Raw genomic sequence first — 20,435 nt, forward strand, 5'->3', positions numbered from 1 at the left:
TCTTTTAATGGAATATCAGGAATGTCATGTCATGTAATGGAATGTCAGGAATGTCATTACATATGGAATGTCATGTCTTGGAATGGAATGCCATGTCTTTTAATGGAATGTCAGGAATGTCATGTCTTTTAATCTAATGTCAGGAATGTCAGTCATGTCATGGAATGTCAGGAATGTCATGTCTTTTAAATGGAATGTCAGGAATGTCATGTCTTTTAATGGAATGTCAGGAATGTCAGTCGTGTCATGGAATGTCAGGAATGTCATGTCTTTTAATGGAATGTCAAGAATGTCATGTCTTTTAACGGAATGTCAGGAATGTCATGTCTTTTAATGGAATGTCAGGAATGTCAGTCATGGAATGTCAGGAATGTCATGTCTTAATGGAATGTCAGGAATGTCATGTCTTTTAATGGAATGTCAGGAATGTCATGTCTTTTAATGGAATGTCAGGAATGTCATGTCTTTTATTGGAATGTCTGTCATGTCTTTTAATGGAATGTCAGTCATGTCATGGAATGTCAGTCATGTCATGGAATGTCAGGAATGTCATGTCTTTTAATGGAATGTCAGGCATGTCATGTCTTTTAATGGAATGTCAGGAATGTTAGGAATGTCATGTCTTTTAAATGGAATGTCAGGAATGTCATGTCTTTTAATGGAATGTCAGGAATGTCATGTCTTTTAATGGAATGTCAGGAATGTCATGTCTTTTATTGGAATGTCAGGAATGTCAGTCATGTCATGGAATGTCAGGAATGTCATGTCATGGAATGTCATGTCTTTTAATGGAATGTCAGGAATGTCAGGAATGTCATGTCTTTTAATGGAATGTCATGTCTTTTAATGGAATGTCAGGCATGTCAGTCATGTCATGGAATGTCAGGAATATCAGTCATGTCTTTTAATGGAATGTCAGGAATGTCAGTCATATCATGGAATGTCAGGAATGTCATGTCTTTTAATGGAATGTCAGGAATGTCATGTCTTGTAATGGAATGTCAGGAATGTCATGTCTTGTAATGGAATGTCAGGAATGTCATGTCTTTTAATGGAATGTCAGGAATGTCAGGGATGTCATGTCTTTTAATGGAATGTCAGGAATGTCATGTCTTTGAATGGAATGTCAGGAATGTCATGTCTTTTATTGGAATATCAGGAATGTCAGTCATGTCATGGAATGTCAGGAATGTCAGGAATGTCATGTATTTTAATGGCATTCAGGAATGTCAGTCATTTCATGGAATGTCAGGCATGTCATGTCTTTTAATGGAATGTCAGGAATGTCATGTCATAGAATGGAATGCCATGTCTTAGAATGGAATGTCATATCTTTTAATGCAATGTCAGGAATGTCATGTCTTTTAATGGAATGTCAGGAATGTCATGTCTTTTATTGGAATATCAGTCATGTCAGGAATGTCATGTCTTTTAATGGAATGTCATGTCATAGAATGGAATTTCATGTCTTGGAATGGAATGTCATGTCTTTTAATGGAATGTCAGGAATGTCATGTCTTTTAATGGAATGTCAGGAATGTCAGTCATGTCATGGAATGTCAGGAATGTCATGTCGTTTAATGGAATGTCAGGAATGTCAGTCATGTCATGGAATGTCAGGAATGTCAAGAATGTCATGTCTTTTAATGGAATGTCAGGAATGTCATGTCTTTTAATGGAATGTCAGGAATGTCAGGAATATCAGGAATGTCATGTCATAGAATGGAATGTCATGTCTTGGAATGGAATGTCATGTCTTGGAATGGAATGTCATGTCTTGGAATGGAATGTCAGGAATGTCATGTCTTTTATTGGAATGTCAGCAATGTCAGTCATGTCATGGAATGTCAGGGATGTCATGTCTTTTAATGGAATGTAAGGAATGTCATGTCATAGAATGGAATGTCAGGAATGTCATGTCATAGAATGGAATATCATGTCTTGGAATGGAATGCCATGTCTTTTAATGTAATGTCAGGAATGTCATGTCTTTTAATGGAATGTCAGGAATGTCATGTCTTTTAAATGGAATGTCAGGAACGTCATGTCTTTTATTGGAATGTCAGGAATGTCATGTCTTTTGATTGAATGTCAGGAATGTCAGGAATGTCATGTCTTTTAATGGAATGTCAGGAATGTCATGTCTTTTAATGGACTGTCATGTCATAGACTGGAATGTCATGTCATAGAATGGAATGTCATGTCTTGGAAAGGAATGTCATGTCTTTTAATGGAATGTCCGGAATGTCATGTCTTTTAATGGAATGTCAGGAATGTCATGTCTTTTATTGGAATGTCAGGAATGTCAGTCATGTCATGGAATGTCAGGAATGTCATATCTTTTCATGGAATATCAGGAATGTCATGTCTTTTAATGTAATGTCAGGAATGTCAGGAATGTCATGTCTTTTAATGGAATGTCGTGTCTTTTAATGGAATGAATGTCATGGAATTTAAGGAATGTGAGGAATGTCATGTCATGAATGTCAGGAATGTCATGGAATGGAATGTCATGAATGTCATGGAATATCATGAATGTCATGGAATTTCAGGAATGTGAGGAATGTCATGTCATTAATGTCATAGAATGGAATGTCAGGAATGGCATGGAATGGAATATCAGGAATGTCATGTCAAGGAATGGAATGTCAGGAATGTCATGTCTTAGAATGCAATGTCAGGAATGTCATGTCAAGGAATGGAATATCAGGAACGTCATATCTTGGAATGCAATATCAGGAATGTCATGTCATGGAATGGAATGTCATGAATGTCATGGAATTTCAGGAATGTGAGGAATGCCATGTCAAAGAATGGAATGTCAGGAATGTCATGTCATGGAATGGAATGCCAGGAATGTCATGTCAAGGAATGGAATGTCAGGAATGTCATGTCTTAGAATGCAATGTCAGGAATGTCATGTCAAGGAATGGAATGTCAGGAATGTCATATCTTGGAATGCAATGTCAGGAATGTCATGTCATGGAATGTCATGAATGGAGTGTCATGTCATGAATGTCATCAGGAATGTCATGTCATGGAATGGAATGGAATGTCAGGAATGTCATGTCATGAATGTCATGGAAAGGAATGTCATGTCATGGAATGCAATGTCAGGAATGTCAGTCATGTCATGGAATGTCAGGAATGTCATATCTTTTCATGGAATGTCAGGAATGTCATATCATGGAATGGAATTTCAGGACTGTCATGTCATGGAATGTCAGGAATGTCATGGAATGTCAGGAATGTCATGTCATGGAATGGAATGTCAAGAATGTCATGTCAAGGAATGGAATGTCAGGAATGTCATATCATGGAATGAAATATCAGGAATGACATTTCAAGGAATGGAATATCAAGAATGTCATAGAATGGAATGTCAGGAATGTCATGGAATGGAATGTCAGGAAAGGCATGTCATGGAATGGAATGTCAGGAATGTCATGTCAAGGAATGGAATGTCAGGAATGTCATGTCTTGGAATGCAATGTCAGGAATGTCATGTCAAGGAATGGAATGTCAGGAATGTCATGTCTTGGAATGGAATGTCATGTCTTTTAATGGAATGTCAGGAATGTCATGTCTTTTATTGGAATGTCAGGAATGTCAGTCATGTCATGGAATGTCAGGAATGTCATGTCTTTTAATGGAATGTCAGGAATGTCAGTCATGTCATGGAATGTTAGGAATGTCATGTCTTTTAATGGAATGTCAGGAATGTCAGTCATGTCATGGAATGTCAGGAATGTCATGTCTTTTAATGGAATGTCAGGAATGTCAGGATTGTCAGGAATGTCATGTCTTTTAATGGAATGTCAGGAATGTCATGTATTTTAATGGAATGTCAGGAATGTCATGTCTTTTAATGGAATGTCAGGAATGTCATGTCTTTTAATGGAATGTCAGGAATGTCAGGAATGTCATGTCTTTTAATGGAATGTCAGGAATGTCATGTCTTTTAATGGAATGTCAGGAATGTCATGTCTTTTAATGGACTATCATGTCATAGAATGGAATGTCATGTCTTGGAATGGAATGTCATGTCTTTTAATGGAATGTCAGGAATGTCATATCTTTTAATGGAATGTCAGGAATGTCATGTCTTTTATTGGAATGTCATGTCTTTTAATGGAATGTCAGGAATGTCATGTCTTTTAATGGACTGTCATGTCATAGAATGGAATGTCATGTCTTGGAATGGAATGTCATGTCTTTTAATGGAATGTCCGGAATGTCATGTCTTTTAATGGAATGTCAGGAATGTCATGTCTTTTATTGGAATGTCAGGAATATCAGTCATGTCATGGAATGTCAGGAACGTCATGTCTTTTAATGGAATGTCAGGAATGTCATGTCTTTTGATTGAATGTCAGGAATGTCAGGAATGTCAGGAATGTCATGTCTTTTAATGGAATGTCAGGAATGTCATGTCTTTTAATGGACTGTCATGTCATAGAATGGAATGTCATGTCTTGGAAAGGAATGTCATGTCTTTTAATGGAATGTCCGGAATGTCATGTCTTTTAATGGAATGTCAGGAATGTCATGTCTTTTATTGGAATGTCAGGAATGTCAGTCATGTCATGGAATGTCAGGAATGTCATATCTTTTCATGGAATATCAGGAATGTCATGTCTTTTAATGTAATGTCAGGAATGTCAGGAATGTCATGTCTTTTAATGGAATGTCATGTCTTTTAATGGAATGAATGTCATGGAATTTCAGGAATGTGAGGAATGTCATGTCATGAATGTCAGGAATGTCATGGAATGGAATGTCATGAATATCATGAATGTCATGGAATTTCAGGAATGTGAGGAATGTCATGTCATTAATGTCATAGAATGGAATGTCAGGAATGTCATGGAATGGAATGTCAGGAATGTCATGGAATGGAATGTCAGGAATGTCATGTCAAGGAATGGAATGTCAGGAATGTCATGTCTTAGAATGCAATGTCAGGAATGTCATGTCAAGGAATGGAATATCAGGAACGTCATATCTTGGAATGCAATATCAGGAATGTCATGTCATGGAATGTCATGAATGTCATGGAATTTCAGGAATGTGAGGAATGCCATGTCATAGAATGGAATGTCAGGAATGTCATGTCATGGAATGGAATGCCAAGAATGTCATGTCAAGGAATGGAATGTCAGGAATGTCATGTCTTAGAATGCAATGTCAGGAATGTCATGTCAAGGAATGGAATGTCAGGAATGTCATATCTTGGAATGCAATGTCAGGAATGTCATGTCATGGAATGTCATGAATGGAGTGTCATGTCATGAATGTCATCAGGAATGTCATGTCATGGAATGGAATGGAATGGAATGTCAGGAATGTCATGTCATGAATGTTATGGAAAGGAATGTCATGTCATGGAATGTCAGGCATGTCATGTCATGGAATGGAATGTCATGAATGTCATAAATGTCATGTCAGGCATGTCAGGTCATGGAATGTCAGGAATGTCATGGAATGGAATTTCAGGACTGTCATGTCATGGAATGTCAGGAATGTCATGGAATGTCAGGAATGTCATGTCATGGAATGGAATGTCAAGAATGTCATGTCAAGGAATGGAATGTCAGGAATGTCATATCATGGAATGAAATATCAGGAATGACATTTCAAGGAATGGAATATCAGGAATGTCATAGAATGGAATGTCAGGAATGTCATGGAATGGAATGTCAGGAAAGGCATATCATGGAATGGAATGTCAGGAATGTCATGTCAAGGAATGGAATGTCAGGAATGTCATGTCTTGGAATGCAATGTCAGGAATGTCATGTCAAGGAATAGAATGTCAGGAATGTCATGTCTTGGAATGGAATGTCATGTCTTTTAATGGAATGTCAGGAATGTCATGTCTTTTAATGGAATGTCAGGAATGTCATGTCTTTTATTGGAATGTCAGGAATGTCAGTCATGTCATGGAATGTCAGGAATGTCATGTCTTTTAATGGAATGTCAGGAATGTCATGGAATGTTAGGAATGCTATGTCTTTTAATGGAATGTCAGGAATGTCAGTCATGTCATGGAATGTCAGGAATGTCATGTCTTTTAATGGAATGTCAGGATTGTCAGGAATGTCATGTCTTTTAATGGAATGTCAGGAATGTCATGTATTTTAATGGAATGTCAGGAATGTCATGTCTTTTAATGGAATGTCAGGAATGTCATGTCTTTTAATGGAATGTCAGGAATGTCAGGAATGTCATGTCTTTTAATGGAATGTCAGGAATGTCATGTCTTTTAATGGACTGTCATGTCATAGAATGGAATGTCATGTCTTGGAATGGAATGTCATGTCTTTTAATGGAATGTCAGGAATGTCATGTCTTTTAATGGAATGTCAGGAATGTCATGTCTTTTAATGTAATGTCAGGAATGTCATGTCTTTTAATGGAATGTCAGGAATGTCATGTCTTTTAATGGAATGTCAGGAATGTCATGTCTTTTAATGGACTGTCATGTCATAGAATGGAATGTCATGTCTTGGAATGGAATGTCATGTCTTTTAATGGAATGTCCGAAATGTCATGTCTTTTAATGGAATGTCAGGAATGTCATGTCTTTTATTGGAATGTCAGGAATGTCAGTCATGTCATGGAATGTCAGGAATGTCATATCTTTTCATGGAATATCAGGAATGTCATGTCTTTTAATGTAATGTCAGGAATGTCAGGAATGTCATGTCTTTTAATGGAATGTCATGTCTTTTAATGGAATGAATGTCATGGAATTTCAGGAATGTGAGGAATGTCATGTCATGAATGTCAGGAATGTCATGGAATGGAATATCATGAATGCCATGGAATATCATGGAATTTCAGGAATGTGAGGAATGTCATGTCATTAATGTCATAGAATGGAATGTCAGGAATGTCATGTCAAGGAATGGAATGTCAGGAATGTCATGTCTTAGAATGCAATGTCAGGAATGTCATGTCAAGGAATGGAATATCAGGAACGTCATATCTTGGAATGCAATATCAGGAATGTCATGTCATGGAATGGAATGTCATGAATGTCATGGAATTTCAGGAATGTGAGGAATGCCATGTCATAGAATGGAATGTCAGGAATGTCATGTCATGGAATGGAATGCCAGGAATGTCATGTCAAGGAATGGAATGTCAGGAATGTCATGTCTTAGAATGTAATGTCAGGAATGTCATGTCAAGGAATGGAATGTCAGGAATGTCATATCTTGGAATGCAATGTCAGGAATGTCATGTCATGGAATGTCATGAATGGAGTGTCATGTCATGAATGTCATCAGGAATGTCATGTCATGGAATGGAATGGAATGGAATGTCAGGAATGTCATGTCATGAATGTTATGGAAAGGAATGTCATGTCATGGAATGTCAGGCATGTCATGTCATGGAATGGAATGTCATGAATGTCATAAATGTCATGTCAGGCATGTCAGGTCATGGAATGTCAGGAATGTCATGGAATGGAATTTCAGGACTGTCATGTCATGGAATGTCAGGAATGTCATGGAATGTCAGGAATGTCATGTCATGGAATGGAATGTCAAGAATGTCATGTCAAGGAATGGAATGTCAGGAATGTCATATCATGGAATGAAATATCAGGAATGACATTTCAAGGAATGGAATATCAGGAATGTCATAGAATGGAATGTCAGGAATGTCATGGAATGGAATGTCAGGAAAGGCATATCATGGAATGGAATGTCAGGAATGTCATGTCAAGGAATGTCATGTCTTGGAATGCAATGTCAGGAATGTCATGTCAAGGAATAGAATGTCAGGAATGTCATGTCTTGGAATGGAATGTCATGTCTTTTAATGGAATGTCAGGAATGTCATGTCTTTTAATGGAATGTCAGGAATGTCATGTCTTTTATTGGAATGTCAGGAATGTCAGTCATGTCATGGAATGTCAGGAATGTCATGTCTTTTAATGGAATGTCAGGAATGTCATGGAATGTTAGGAATGCTATGTCTTTTAATGGAATGTCAGGAATGTCAGTCATGTCATGGAATGTCAGGAATGTCATGTCTTTTAATGGAATGTCAGGATTGTCAGGAATGTCATGTCTTTTAATAGAATGTCAGGAATGTCATGTATTTTAATGGAATGTCAGGAATGTCATGTCTTTTAATGGAATGTCAGGAATGTCATGTCTTTTAATGGAATGTCAGGAATGTCAGGAATGTCATGTCTTTTAATGGAATGTCAGGAATGTCATGTCTTTTAATGGACTGTCATGTCATAGAATGGAATGTCATGTCTTGGAATGGAATGTCATGTCTTTTAATGGAATGTCAGGAATGTCATGTCTTTTAATGGAATGTCAGGAATATCATGTCTTTTAATGTAATGTCAGGAATGTCATGTCTTTTAATGGAATGTCAGGAATGTCATGTCTTTTAATGGAATGTCAGGAATGTCATGTCTTTTAATGGACTGTCATGTCATAGAATGGAATGTCATGTCTTGGAATGGAATGTCATGTCTTTTAATGGAATGTCCGAAATGTCATGTCTTTTAATGGAATGTCAGGAATGTCATGTCTTTTATTGGAATGTCAGGAATGTCAGTCATGTCATGGAATGTCAGGAATGTCATATCTTTTCATGGAATATCAGGAATGTCATGTCTTTTAATGTAATGTCAGGAATGTCAGGAATGTCATGTCTTTTAATGGAATGTCATGTCTTTTAATGGAATGAATGTCATGGAATTTCAGGAATGTGAGGAATGTCATGTCATGAATGTCAGGAATGTCATGGAATGGAATGTCATGAATGCCATGGAATATCATGGAATTTCAGGAATGTGAGGAATGTCATGTCATTAATGTCATAGAATGGAATGTCAGGAATGGAATGTCAGGAATGTCATGTCAAGGAATGGAATGTCAGGAATGTCATGTCTTAGAATGCAATGTCAGGAATGTCATGTCAAGGAATGGAATATCAGGAACGTCATATCTTGGAATGCAATATCAGGAATGTCATGTCATGGAATGGAATGTCATGAATGTCATGGAATTTCAGGAATGTGAGGAATGCCATGTCATAGAATGGAATGTCAGGAATGTCATGTCATGGAATGGAATGCCAGGAATGTCATGTCAAGGAATGGAATGTCAGGAATGTCATGTCTTAGAATGTAATGTCAGGAATGTCATGTCAAGGAATGGAATGTCAGGAATGTCATATCTTGGAATGCAATGTCAGGAATGTCATGTCATGGAATGTCATGAATGGAGTGTCATGTCATGAATGTCATCAGGAATGTCATGTCATGGAATGGAATGGAATGTCAGGAATGTCATGTCATGAATGTCATGGAAAGGAATGTCATGTCATGGAATGTCAGGCATGTCATGTCATGGAATGGAATGTCATGAATGTCATAAATGTCATGTCAGGCATGTCAGGTCATGGAATGTCAGGAATGTCATGTCATGGAATGGAATTTCAGGACTGTCATGTCATGGAATGTCAGGAATGTCATGGAATATCAGGAATGTCATGTCATGGAATGGAATGTCAAGGAATGGAATGTCAGGAATGTCATATCATGGAATGAAATATCAGGAATGACATTTCAAGGAATGGAATATCAGGAATGTCATAGAATGGAATGTCAGGAATGTCATGGAATGGAATGTCAGGAAAGGCATATCATGGAATGGAATGTCAGGAATGTCATGTCAAGGAATGGAATGTCAGGAATGTCATGTCTTGGAATGCAATGTCAGGAATGTCATGTCAAGGAATAGAATGTCAGGAATGTCATGTCTTGGAATGGAATGTCATGTCTTTTAATGGAATGTCAGGAATGTCATGTCTTTTAATGGAATGTCAGGAATGTCATGTCTTTTATTGGAATGTCAGGAATGTCAGTCATGTCATGGAATGTCAGGAATGTCATGTCTTTTAATGGAATGTCAGGAATGTCAGTCATGTCATGGAATGTTAGGAATGTCAGGAATGTCATGTCTTTTAATGGAATGTCAGGAATGTCAGTCATGTCATGGAATGTCAGGAATGTCATGTCTTTTAATGGAATGTCAGGAATGTCAGGATTGTCAGGAATGTCATATCTTTTAATGGAATGTCAGGAATGTCATGTATTTTAATGGAATGTCAGGAATGTCATGTCTTTTAATGGAATGTCAGGAATGTCATGTCTTTTAATGGAATGTCAGGAATGTCATGTCTTTTAATGGAATGTCAGGAATGTCATGTCTTTTAATGGACTGTCATGTCATAGAATGGAATGTCATGTCTTTTAATGGAATATCAGGAATGTCATGTCATGTAATGGAATGTCAGGAATGTCATGTCATATGGAATGTCATGTCTTGGAATGGAATGCCATGTCTTTTAATGGAATGTCAGGAATGTCATGTCTTTTAATCTAATGTCAGGAATGTCAGTCATGTCATGGAATGTCAGGAATGTCATGTCTTTTAAATGGAATGTCAGGAATGTCATGTCTTTTAATGGAATGTCAGGAATGTCAGTCGTGTCATGGAATGTCAGGAATGTCATGTCTTTTAATGGAATGTCAAGAATGTCATGTCTTTTAACGGAATGTCAGGAATGTCATGTCTTTTAATGGAATGTCAGGAATGTCAGTCATGGAATGTCAGGAATGTCATGTCTTAATGGAATGTCAGGAATGTCATGTCTTTTAATGGAATGTCAGGAATGTCATGTCTTTTAATGGAATGTCAGGAATGTCATGTCTTTTATTGGAATGTCTGTCATGTCTTTTAATGGAATGTCAGTCATGTCATGGAATGTCAGTCATGTCATGGAATGTCAGGAATGTCATGTCTTTTAATGGAATGTCAGGCATGTCATGTCTTTTAATGGAATGTCAGGAATGTTAGGAATGTCATGTCTTTTAAATGGAATGTCAGGAATGTCATGTCTTTTAATGGAATGTCAGGAATGTCATGTCTTTTAATGGAATGTCAGGAATGTCATGTCTTTTATTGGAATGTCAGGAATGTCAGTCATGTCATGGAATGTCAGGAATGTCAAGAATGTCATGTCTTTTAATGGAATGTCAGGAATGTCATGTCTTTTAATGGAATGTCAGGAATGTCAGGAATATCAGGAATGTCATGTCATAGAATGGAATGTCATGTCATAGAATGGAATGTCATGTCTTGGAATGGAATGTCATGTCTTGGAATGGAATGTCATGTCTTGGAATGGAATGTCAGGAATGTCATGTCTTTTATTGGAATGTCAGCAATGTCAGTCATGTCATGGAATGTCAGGGATGTCATGTCTTTTAATGGAATGTAAGGAATGTCATGTCATAGAATGGAATGTCAGGAATGTCATGTCATAGAATGGAATATCATGTCTTGGAATGGAATGCCATGTCTTTTAATGTAATGTCAGGAATGTCATGTCTTTTAATGGAATGTCAGGAATGTCATGTCTTTTAAATGGAATGTCAGGCATGTCATGTCTTTTAATGGAATATCAGGAATGTCAGGAATGTCATGTCTTTTAATGGAATGTCAGGAATGTCATGTCTTTTAAATGGAATGTCAGGAATGTCATGTCTTTTAATGGAATGTCAGGAATGTCATGTCTTTTAATGGAATGTCAGTCATGTCATGGAATGTCAGGAATGTCATGTCTTTTAATGGAATGTCAGGAATGTCATGTCTTTTAATGGAATGTCAGGAATGTTAGGAATGTCATGTCTTTTAAATGGAATGTCAGGAATGTCATGTCTTTTATTGGAATGTCAGGAATGTCAGTCATGTCTTGGAATGTCAGGAATGTCATGTCTTTTATTGGAATGTCATGTCTTTTAATGGAATGTCAGGAATGTCATGCCATAGAATGGAATGTCATGTCTTGGAATGGAATGTCATGTCTTTTAATGGAATGTTAGGAATGTCATGTCTTTTAATTGAATGTCAGGAATGTCATGTCTTGGAATGCAATGGAATGGAATGTCATGTCTTGGAATGGAATGTCATGTCTTGGAATGGAATGCCATGTCTTTTAATGGAATATCAGGAATGTCATGTCTTTTAATGGAATGTCAGGAATGTCAGTCATGTCATGGAATGTCAAGAATATCATGTCTTTTAATGGAATGTCAGGAATGTCATGTCTTATTGGAATGTCAGGAATGTCAGTCATGTCAAGTCTTTTAGTGGAATGTCGTGTCTTTTAATGAAATGTCAGGAATGTCAGTCATGTCATGGAATGTCAGGAATGTCAGTCATGTCATGGAATGTCATGTCCTAATGGAATGTCAGGAATGTCAGTCATGTCATGGAATGTCATGTCTTTTAATGGAATGTCAGGAATCTTGGGAATGTCAGGTCTTTGAATGGAATGTCAGGAATGTCATGTCTTTGAATGGAATGTCAGGAATGTCATGTCTTTTATTGGAATGTCAGTCATGTCATGGAATGTCAGGAATGTCAGGAATGTCATGTCTTTTAATGGATTTCAGGAATGTCAGTCATGTCATGGAATGTCAGGAATGTCATGTCTTTAATGGAATGTCAAGAATATCATGTCTTTTATTGGAATGTCAGGAATGTCAGTCATGTCAGTAATGTCATGTCTTTTAATGGAATGTCAGGAATGTCATGTCTTTTAATGGAATGTCAGGAATGTCATGTCTTTTAATGGAATGTCATGTCATAGAATGGAATGTCATGTCTTGGAATGGAATGTCATGTCTTTTAATGGAATGTCAGGAATGTCATGTCTTTTATTAGAATGTCCGGAATGTCAGTCATGTCATGGAATGTCAGGAATGTCATGTCTTTTTTTGGAATTCATGAATGTCAGTCATGTCATGTAATGTCAGGAATGTCATGTCTTTTAATGAAGTGTCATGTCTTTTAATGGAATGTCAGGAATGTCATGTCTTTTAATGGAATGTCAGGAATGTCATGTCATAGAATGGAATGTCATGTCTTGGAATGGAATGTCATGTCTTTTAATGTAATGTCAGGAATGTCATGTCTTTTATTGGAATATCAGGAATGTCATGTCTTTTAATGGAATGTCAGGAATGTCATGTCTTTTAATGGAATGTCATGTCATAGAATGGAATGTCATGTCTTGGAATGGAATGTCATATCTTTTAATGGAATGTCAGGAATGTCATGTCTTTTAATGGAATGTCAGGAACGTCATGTCTTTTATTGGAATGTCAGGAATGTCATGTCTTTTGATTGAATGTCAGGAATGTCAGGAATGTCATATCTTTTAATGGAATGTCAGGAATGTCATGTCTTTTAATGGACTGTCATGTCATAGAATGGAATGTCATGTCTTGGAAAGGAATGTCATGTCTTTTAATGGAATGTCCGGAATGTCATGTCTTTTAATGGAATGTCAGGAATTTCATGTCTTTTATTGGAATGTCAGGAATGTCAGTAATGTCATGGAATGTCATGTCTTTTCATGGAATGTCAGGAATGTCATGTCTTTTAATGTAATGTCATGTCTTTTAATGTAATGTCAGGAATGTCATGTCTTTTAATGGAATGTCATGTCTTTTAATGGAATGTCAGGAATGTCATGTCTTTTAATGGAATGTCAGGAATGTCATGTCATAGAATGGAATGTCTTTTAATGGAATGTCAGGAATGTCATGTCTTTTAATGGAATATCAGGAATGTCATGTCTTTTAATGGAATGTCAGGAATGTCATGTCATAGAATGGACTGTCATGTCATAGAATGGAATGTCATGTCTTGGAATGGAATGTCATGTCTTTTAATGGAATGTCAGGAATGTCATGTCTTTTAGTGGAATGTCAGGAATGTCAGTCATGTCATGGAATGTCAGGAATGTCAAGAATGTCATGTCTTTTAATGGAATGTCAGGAATGTCAGTCATGTCATGGAATGTCAGGAATTTCATGTCTTTTAATGGAATGTCAGGAATGTCATGTCTTTTAATGGAATGTCAGGAATGTCATGTCTTTTAATGGAATGTCAGGAATGTCATGTCTTTTAATGGAATGTCATGTCATAGAATGGAATATCATGTCTTTTAATGGAATGTCAGGAATGTCATGTCATAGAATGGACTGTCATGTCATAGAATGGAATGTCATGTCTTGGAATGGAATGTCATGTCTTTTAATGGAATGTCAAATGTCATGTCTTTTAATGGAATGTCAGGAATGTCATGTCTTTTATTGGAATGTCAGGAATGTCAGTCATGTCATGGAATGTCAGGAATGTCATGTCTTTTCATCGAATGTCATGTCTTTTAATGTAATGTCAGGAATGTCATGTCTTTTAATGGAATGTCATGTCTTTTAATGGAATATCAGGAATGTCATGTCATGTAATGGAATGTCAGGAATGTAATGGAATGTCAGGAATGTCATGTCATATGGAATGTCATGTCTTGGAATGGAATGCCATGTCTTTTAATGGAATGTCAGGAATGTCATGTCTTTTAATCTAATGTCAGGAATGTCAGTCATGTCTTGGAATATCAGGAATGTCATGTCTTTTAAATGGAATGTCAGGAATGTCATGTCTTTTAATGGAATGTCAGGAATGTCATGTCTTTTAATGGAATGTCAGGAATGTCAGTCGTGTCATGGAATGTCAGGAATGTCATGTCTATTAATGGAATGTCAAGAATGTCATGTCTTTTAATGGAATGTCAGGAATGTCATGTCTTTTAATGGAATGTCTGGAATGTCAGTCATGGAATGTCAGGAATGTCATGTCTTAATGGAATGTCAGGAATGTCATGTCTTTTAATGGAATGTCAGGAATGTCATGTCTTTTAATGGAATGTCAGGAATGTCATGTCTTTTATTGGAATGTCAGTCATGTCATGTCTTTTAATGGAATGTCAGGAATGTCAGTCATGTCATGGAATGTCAGTCATGTCATGGAATGTCAGGAATGGCATGTCTTTTAATGGAATGTCAGGAATGTCATGTCTTTTAATGGAATGTCAGGAATGTTAGGAATGTCATGTCTTTTAAATGGAATGTCGGGAATGTCATGTCTTTTAATGGAATGTCAGGAATGTCATGTCTTAATGGAATGTCAGGAATGTCATGTCTTTTATTGGAATGTCAGGAATGTCAGTCATGTCATGGAATGTCAGGAATGTCATGTCATGGAATGTCATGTCTTTTAATGGAATGTCAGGAATGTCATGTCTTTTAATGGAATGTCATGTCTTTTAATGGAATGTCAGGAATGTCAGTCATGTCATGGAATGTCAGGAATGTCAGTCATGTCTTGTAATGGAATGTCAGGAATGTCAGTCATGTCATGGAATGTCAGGAATGTCATGTCTTTTAATGGAATGTCAGGAATGTCATGTCTTGTAATGGAATGTCAGGAATGTCATGTCTTTTAATGGAATGTCAGGAATGTCAGGGATGTCATGTCTTTTAATGGAATGTCAGGAATGTCATGTCTTTGAACGGAATGTCAGGAATGTCATGTCTTTTATTGGAATATCAGGAATGTCAGTCATGTCATGGAATGTCAGGAATGTCAGGAATGTCATGTCTTTTAATGGAATTCAGGAATGTCAGTCATTTCATGGAATGTCAGGCATGTCATGTCTTTTAATGGAATGTCAGGAATGTCATGTCATAGAATGGAATGTCATGTCTTAGAATGGAATGTCATATCTTTTAATGCAATGTCAGGAATGTCATGTCTTTTAATGGAATGTCAGGAATGTCATGTCTTTTATTGGAATATCAGGAATATCAGTCATGTCAGGAATGTCATGTCTTTTAATGCAATGTCAGGAATGTCATGTCTTTTAATGGAATATCAGGAATGTCATGTCTTTTAATGGAATGTCATGTCATAGAATGGAATGTCATGTCTTTTAATGGAATGTCAGGAATGTCATGTCTTTTAATGGAATGTCAGGAATGTCAGTCATGTCATGGAATGTCAGGAATGGCATGTCGTTTAATGGAATGTCAGGAATGTCAGTCATGTCATGGAATGTCAGGAATGTCATGTCTTTTAATGGAATGTCAGGAATGTCATGTCTTTTAATGGAATGTCAGGAATGTCAGGAATGTCATGTCATAGAATGGAATGTCATGTCATAGAATGGAATGTCATGTCTTGGAATGGAATGTCATGTCTTGGAATGGAATGTCATGTCTTGGAATGGAATGTCAGGAATGTCATGTCTTTTATTGGAATGTCAGCAATGTCAGTCATGTCATGGAATGTCAGGGATGTCATGTCTTTTAATGGAATGTAAGGAATGTCATGTCATAGAATGGAATGTTAGGAATGTCATGTCATAGAATGGAATGTCATGTCTTGGAATGGAATGTCATGTCTTGGAATGGAATGCCATGTCTTTTAATGTAATGTCAGGAATGTCATGTCTTTTAATGGAATGTCAGGAATGTCAGGAATGTCATGTCTTTTAAATGGAATGTCAGGCATGTCATGTCTTTTAATGGAATATCAGGAATGTCAGGAATGTCATGTCTTTTAATGGAATGTCAGGAATGTCATGGAATGTCAGGAATGTCATGTCTTTTAAATGGAATGTCAGGAATGTCATGTCTTTTAATGGAATGTCAGGAATGTCATGTTTTTTAATGGAATGTTAGGAATGTCAGTCATGTCATGGAATGTCAGGAATGTCATGTCTTTTAATGGAATGTCAGGAATGTCATGTCTTTTAATGGAATGTCAGGAATGTTAGGAATGTCATGTCTTTTAAATGGAATGTCAGGAATGTCATGTCTTTTAATGGAATGTCAGGAATATCATGTCTTTTAATGGAATGTCAGGAATGGCATGTCTTTTATTGGAATGTCAGGAATGTCAGTCATGTCTTGGAATGTCAGGAATGTCATGTCTTTTATTGGAATGTCATGTCTTTTAATGGAATGTCAGGAATGTCATGTCTTTTAATGGAATGTCAGGAATGTCATGCCATAGAATGGAATGTCATGTCTTGGAATGGAATGTTAGGAATGTCATGTCTTAATTGAATGTCAGGAATTTCATGTCTTGGAATGCAATGGAATGTCATGTCTTGGAATGGAATGTCATGTCTTGGAATGGAATGCCATGTCTTTTAATGGAATATCAGGAATGTCAGGAATGTCATGTCTTTTAATGGAATGTCAGGAATGTCAAGTCTTTTATTGGAATGTCAGGAATGTCAGTCATGTCATGGAATGTCAAGAATGTCATGTCTTTTAATGGAATGTCAGGAATGTCATGTCTTATTGGAATGTCAGGAATGTCAGTCATGTCAAGTCTTTTAGTGGAATGTCGTGTCTTTTAATGAAATGTCAGGAATGTCAGTCATGTCATGGAATGTCAGGAATGTCATGTTTTTTAATGGAATGTCAGGAATGTTGGGAATGTCATGTCTTTGAATGGAATGTCAGGAATGTCATGTCTTTGAATGGAATGTCAGGAATGTCATGTCTTTTATTGGAATGTCAGGAATGTCAGTCATGTCATGGAATGTCAGGAATGTCATGTCTTTTAATGGATTTCAGGAATGTCAGTCATGTCATGGAATGTCAGGAATGTCATGTCTTTTAATGGAATGTCAAGAATATCATGTCTTTTATTGGAATGTCAGGAATGTCAGTCATGTCAGGAATGTCAGGAATGTCATGTCTTTTAATGGAATGTCAGGAATGTCATGTCTTTTAATGGAATGTCAGGAATGTCATGTCTTTTAATGGAATGTCATGTCATAGAATGGAATGTCATGTCTTGGAATGGAATGTCATGTCTTTTAATGGAATGTCAGGAATGTCATGTCTTTTATTAGAATGTCCGGAATGTCAGTCATGTCATGGAATGTCGGGAATGGCAGGAATGTCATGTCTTTTTTTGGAATTCATGAATGTCAGTCATGTCATGGAATGTCAGGAATGTCATGTCTTTTAATGGAATGTCATGTCTTTTAATGGAATGTCAGGAATGTCATGTCTTTTAATGGAATGTCAGGAATGTCATGTCTTGGAATGGAATGTCATGTCTTTTAATGGAATGTCAGGAATGTCATGTCTTTTATTGGAATGTCAGGAATGTCATGTCTTTTAATGGAATGTCAGGAATGTCATGTCTTTTAATGGAATGTCATGTCTTGGAATGGAATGTCATATCTTTTAATGGAATGTCAGGAATGTCATGTCTTTTAATGGAATGTCAGGAACGTCATGTCTTTTATTGGAATGTCAGGAATGTCATGTCTTTTGATTGAATGTCAGGAATGTCAGGAATGTCATGTCTTTTAATGGAATGTCAGGAATGTCATGTCTTTTAATGGACTGTCATGTCATAGAATGGAATGTCATGTCTTGGAAAGGAATGTCATGTCTTTTAATGGAATGTCCGGAATGTCATGTCTTTTAATGGAATGTCAGGAATGTCATGTCTTTTATTGGAATGTCAGGAATGTCAGTCATGTCATGGAATGTCAGGAATGTCATATCTTTTCATGGAATATCAGGAATGTCATGTCTTTTAATGTAATGTCAGGAATGTCAGGAATGTCATGTCTTTTAATGGAATGTCATGTCTTTTAATGGAATGAATGTCATGGAATTTCAGGAATGTGAGGAATGTCATGTCATGAATGTCAGGAATGTCATGGAATGGAATGTCATGAATGTCATGGAATATCATGAATGTCATGGAATTTCAGGAATGTGAGGAATGTCATGTCATTAATGTCATAGAATCGAATGTCAGGAATGTCATGGAATGGAATATCAGGAATGTCATGTCAAGGAATGGAATGTCAGGAATGTCATGTCTTAGAATGCAATGTCAGGAATGTCATGTCAAGGAATGGAATATCAGGAACGTCATATCTTGGAATGCAATATCAGGAATGTCATGTCATGGAATGGAATGTCATGAATGTCATGGAATTTCAGGAATGTGAGGAATGCCATGTCAAAGAATGGAATGTCAGGAATGTCATGTCATGGAATGGAATGCCAGGAATGTCATGTCAAGGAATGGAATGTCAGGAATGTCATGTCTTAGAATGCAATGTCAGGAATGTCATGTCAAGGAATGGAATGTCAGGAATGTCATATCTTGGAATGCAATGTCAGGAATGTCATGTTATGGAATGTCATGAATGGAGTGTCATGTCATGAATGTCATCAGGAATGTCATGGAATGGAATGGAATGTCAGGAATGTCATGTCATGAATGTCATGGAAAGGAATGTCATGTCATGGAATGCAATGTCAGGAATGTCAGGAATGTCATATCTTTTCATGGAATGTCAGGAATGTCATGTCATGGAATGGAATTTCAGGACTGTCATGGAATGTCAGGAATGTCATGGAATGTCAGGAATGTCATGGAATGGAATGTCAAGAATGTCATGTCAAGGAATGGAATGTCAGGAATGTCATATCATGGAATGAAATATCAGGAATGACATTTCAAGGAATGGAATATCAAGAATGTCATAGAATGGAATGTCAGAAATGTCATGGAATGGAATGTCAGGAAAGGCATGTCATGGAATGGAATGTCAGGAATGTCATGTCAAGGAATGGAATGTCAGGAATGTCATGTCTTGGAATGCAATGTCAGGAATGTCATGTCAAGGAATGGAATGTCAGGAATGTCATGTCTTGGAATGGAATGTCATGTCTTTTAATGGAATGTTAGGAATGTCATGTCTTTTATTGGAATGTCAGGAATGTCAGTCATGTCATGGAATGTCAGGAATGTCATGTCTTTTAATGGAATGTCAGGAATGTCAGTCATGTCATGGAATGTTAGGAATGTCAGGAATGTCATGTCTTTTAATGGAATGTCAGGAATGTCAGTCATGTCATGGAATGTCAGGAATGTCATGTCTTTTAATGGAATGTCAGGAATGTCAGGATTGTCAGGAATGTCATGTCTTTTAATGGAATGTCAGGAATGTCATGTATTTTAATGGAATGTCAGGAATGTCATGTCTTTTAATGGAATGTCAGGAATGTCATGTCTTTTAATGGAATGTCAGGAATGTCAGGAATGTCATGTCTTTTAATGGAATGTCAGGAATGTCATGTCTTTTAATGGAATGTCAGGAATGTCATGTCTTTTAATGGACTGTCATGTCATAGAATGGAATGTCATGTCTTGGAATGGAATGTCATGTCTTTTAATGGAATGTCAGGAATGTCATATCTTTTAATGGAATGTCAGGAATGTCATGTCTTTTATTGGAATGTCATGTCTTTTAATGGAATGTCAGGAATGTCATGTCTTTTAATGGACTGTCATGTCATAGAATGGAATGTCATGTCTTGGAATGGAATGTCATGTCTTTTAATGGAATGTCCGGAATGTCATGTCTTTTAATGGAATGTCAGGAATGTCATGTCTTTTATTGGAATGTCAGGAATATCAGTCATGTCATGG

The 20,435-nt window shown here is 36.8% G+C and overlaps 1 protein-coding gene across 2 annotated transcripts in view; it reads left to right on the forward strand.

Annotated features, from left to right (window-relative positions):
• Positions 1–20,435, forward strand: part of LOC146772836 (cytochrome P450 2B4-like) — a 209,199-nt gene that overhangs the window by 121,971 nt on the left and 66,793 nt on the right. The gene's annotated exons all lie outside the window — the stretch shown is intronic.

Source organism: Triturus cristatus, chromosome 12 (genome assembly GCF_964204655.1).
Source record: "Triturus cristatus chromosome 12, aTriCri1.1, whole genome shotgun sequence".
NCBI classification, from domain to species: domain Eukaryota; kingdom Metazoa; phylum Chordata; class Amphibia; order Caudata; family Salamandridae; genus Triturus; species Triturus cristatus.